This window comes from Octopus bimaculoides, chromosome 25 (genome assembly GCF_001194135.2).
Source record: "Octopus bimaculoides isolate UCB-OBI-ISO-001 chromosome 25, ASM119413v2, whole genome shotgun sequence".
NCBI classification, from domain to species: domain Eukaryota; kingdom Metazoa; phylum Mollusca; class Cephalopoda; order Octopoda; family Octopodidae; genus Octopus; species Octopus bimaculoides.
The window spans coordinates 10,975,778-10,980,263 of NC_069005.1; positions in this window are offsets into that span (position 1 = coordinate 10,975,778).

Consider the following 4,486-nt stretch of genomic DNA (forward strand, 5'->3'; position numbering starts at 1 on the left):
GGACACACGCTGGCTTGTAGGGTTTTCGTTGAATAAATCGATCCCAGTACTTATTTGCCTTAAAGTCGGGTACTTTTTTTATTGGTCTCTTTTGCTGAACCGCTTCGTAACGGAATATAAATAAACAGGTTATCAAGCAGTAGTGAGGAACAAACGCAAACAGATACATACACATATATATAGAGAAGGATACATACATACATACATACATACATACATAACGGGCTTCCACACAGTTTCCATGGACCAAATTCACTCATAGTACATTGGTCGAACCGGGCTATTGTAGAACACACTTGCTTAAGGTGTCACTCAGTGGAACCGATGATCCCGGAACTTCTTAACCGCACATGCATTCTTTCGTGCGCGCGCGTGTGTCATGTCTTGGACTCAGAACTTTCGATGTAGCTGTACAGGCACCATCATGCACACACACACACCACCACCACCACCACCACCACCACCACCATGATAGATCGCTGACCACTACACACATTTTTTTCTCTCCTTGTTTCTTTCTGTGTTCTTTTCTGTTGAAGAGCGTAGGCTCGAAACGTTAAAAACTTTCTCTATTTCCGAGTGTTATACTAATACATCCATTTGTTGTCTACACCACCTGTCTTCGTCTGTTGTTTTTTCGTCAATTCCCCCTATATATATTAAGCAGTTTCAGAACTAAAAATAAGATGGCGGTCTACCACCTGACCATGTCACGGTTGGTCGGCTAAAATACAATGCATTAATAGATTGCAACCAAAATAAGCCACTGGTTAGAAACATATTTAAAGATGTTATGAATAGGTATAGGAAACGAAATAGTCGTAGTGAGGGAGTAAAAGACCTTTTTCAAGATGTATGTGAATTTGACTTGTGGAAGTCTGCCATTAGAGGAAAATGTTGTTACCGATCTATTATATTCAGGGTAGACACTGCCTACCTTGCCTGCCTAGGCGGCACGTCCCCGGTAGGTAGGTAAGTAGGTAGGTAGGTAGGTAGGTAGGTAGGTAGGTAGGTATGTATGTATGTAGATGGCTCTGTGGTAAGAAGTTTGATTCCCAGCCACATGGTTCTAGGTTCCTACAGTGTGGCACCTGACACAAGTGTCTTCTATCATAGCCTCGAGCCGACCAAAGCTTTGTTGGTGGATTTGGTATGCGGAAACTGAAAGAAGCCCGTCCTATACGTGTGTGCGTGAACGTGTGTGTGTGCGTGTGTTTTTTTTTTGAGAATGTGTTTATCCCCGACCACCGCTTAACAACCGCGTAGCACCCTGTACCTTTCGTACAAATGTCTTATAGTAAAAGGCACATGCGATTTACAAGTGGGCACAGGAATGTTGGTCGACCATGGCTCAGATATAAGGACAAGCTGAAGAGTAACCTCTTAGAGATGAAGACAGCTCACAACACTTTTAAGCGAAAAGCCATGGAGCGAAAAAAATGGAGATCGTTGTGCGAAAATGGTATTAAAAACTTTGTTGCAACCAGCATTAACAGGCTTCGGGGTGCAAGGCAAAGAAGAAAAACGGCTACAAATATACCACCTGTACTGACTTGTATTCCTCATACTTGCAAGATCTGTGGGCTTCTTTGCAGATCATTGGCGGAAATTAAATGTCCTATTTGGTTAATAAAGAAAAGAGTTATATATATATATATATATATGTATATATTTACTCTTTTACTTGTTTCAGTTATTTGAGTGTGGCCATGCTGGAGCACCACCTTTAGTCAATCAAATCGACCCCGGGTCTTATTCTTTGTAGGCCTAGTACTTATTCTATTGGTCTCTTTTACCGAACCACTAAGTTACGGGGACGTAAACACACCAGCATCGGTTGTCAAGCGATGTTGGGAGGACAAACACAGACACACAACCACATATACACACATACATATATACAACGGGCTTCTTTCAGTTTCCGTCTAACGAATCCACTCACAAGGTTTTGGTCGGCCTGAAGCTATAGTAGAAGACACATGCCCAAGGTGCCACGCAGTGGGACTGAACCCGAAACCATATGGTTGATAAGCAAGCTACTTAGCACACAGCCACATATCAATGACGGACTTCTTTCAGTTTCCTTCTACCAAATCCACTTACAAGATTTGCCTGAAGCTATAGTAAAAGGCGCTTGCCTAAGATGCTCCGTAGTAAGACTGAACCTGGTACCATGCTGCTGAGAAGCAAGCTTCCGCGATGTGATACCATAAAGGAAAAGTCGCTAAGTGTGACTAAGGATCCTGGAGTACCTACATTGCTAAAAATAAGAGTAAAAATACTCTTAACGTTGTAGAGTCAGGCGCACTGCATTCATACATGCATGCATGTCTCTTCTATTTTCTAATTATTAGAAATCTTCCACTGAGAGCCGGTTTCCAACAAAGATACAAGTCTCCATCTTTGGGATGTAGTTAACTTAGACAAATTCACATTTGGAACTTGAGAAAAGTCTTGCATATTTTTACTGTTCCACTCACAGATTGCACTAGTAATGTATGAATCAGCCAGTCAATTTCTCTTCCTGAAAATCCCAGATTATCCAGATTCTCCTTTAAATATTTACTAACAAAACCTAGTCCTCCAATTATCATTGGTATGAACATGAATTCATAGTCTGGATATAGAAACTGGAGGTTTCGAAGCAGTTGTCCGTAAATATCCTCTTTTTCTTTGATTTTCAAAGAGATATTTATATCTGCAGGGCGGCTAACCTCTATCATGGTACATCCCTTTGCCCCTCTGTCGCAAACAACAATACCCGGCCTGTTATGCTTACATTTGACAGACGTTTTGATGGAAATAATTCCTTATTCTTTGAGTTGGTGTTTATGAATATATTCCATAACATAGGATTTTCTAAGTTTATTTCAGGGCAGCCTTTTTTGCAGATGTCATTGTAAATTGTTTTAGCAACAACATTGTGCCGCATAGGGAGGTAGTACCGTGACGACGTTTTAGGACAGCTGGTAATCACATGCGTAATGTCTTCCACAGAAACATGACACAGCCTACACATGCGGTTGCACCTTGGAATTTACAAGAATGTCACTGTCTCTCTTATTCACCAGGTACTTTGTGGCAATCTCCTGTTCATGCATGCATGTATGTATGTATTCTATCTTCTCCCCACACCGCTTGAAACCAGTGTTGACCAATAAAATCAGTACCAGACATAAAAATTAAATAGACGGGCCGATTATTCGATTAAACCCAGCTTGGCCGCAATCCAGCGCCCGAAACAATTAAAATGTATGCCTTACTTAACGGTGTGACAGTCACAGAACTGGAACGTATTTGATTATACATAAGCTGTATCGTTACTGAGTGGGATGGGAGGAGGCAGCCACCAACAACGAGGGTTTAAGCTATCCCTTTGTCTACTAGAAATATCAGTCAAATTTCCACCAAATAAAGTCTAGCTGTTGCAAAATGGAAGAGAACATGAAAACATAAAAAGGGACGTATCGTTCAGCTTAAACTTAGGGGAGGTAACTTCACATTAAAAACTTTCCAAGAGAGACAATTTTTGGTTAACTTCTAGTATTCTGCATTTCGTTTGCTTTTTGCCACCTCACATCGTCTCTTTGTGGAGTTCAGTGTAAGGCTTGAACTCATTGAAAACTCCTCTATTTTTATGCTGTCTTGGCGATTAGGGCCACTATTAGCAAAACAGAGAAAACTTTCTTATATAAACGCCAACCGGCCATTTCGGCAGTCGTGTTCTGAGTTCAAATTCCGTCGAGGTTGACTTGGCCTTTCATCTTTTCGGGGTGGATAAAATAAGTACCACTTGAGTACTGAGATCCATATAATCGACTCACTCACTCCCCTTAAATAGCTGGCTTTGTGTCAAAATTTGAAATCAATATTCTCTGCAGCCAAAGTGGTGTTGGTAGTGGAATTTCCATGAGTACAACTTGAGGGGCTCGGGACACTGGATGGGAAAAAGCACCCAGTACACTCTGTAAAGCGGTTGGCGTTAGGAAGAGCATCCAGCTGTATAAACCATGACCTAAAACAGTCTATGGAACCTGGCACAGCTCACCAGCTCCTGTCAAGCCGTCAAACCCATGCTGGCATGGAAAATGGACGTTAAATGGTGATATTGTTGATGATGTGTGCGCAAGTAGACGGATATGCCTAGAAAATGTTTCGTCACGGAGCTAATCGTTATTTCACAAGTCAAGAGTGATGCATTCTGCCAAGGGCGGTTGGCACAAAACTAATGAGGTTTGAACCAGTTAGCTACCTTAAAGTGACATAAGCTGAGAGCTGTAGGGGGGTGTTCATCATCATCATCATCATCATCGTTTAACGTCCGCTTTCCATGCTAGCATGGGTTGGACGATTTGACTGAGGACTGGTGAAACCGGATGGCAACACCAGGCTCCAGTCTGATTTGGCAGAGTTTCTACAGCTGGATGCCCTTCCTAACGCCAACCACTCAGAGAGTGTAGTGGGTGCTTTTACGTGTCACCCGCAC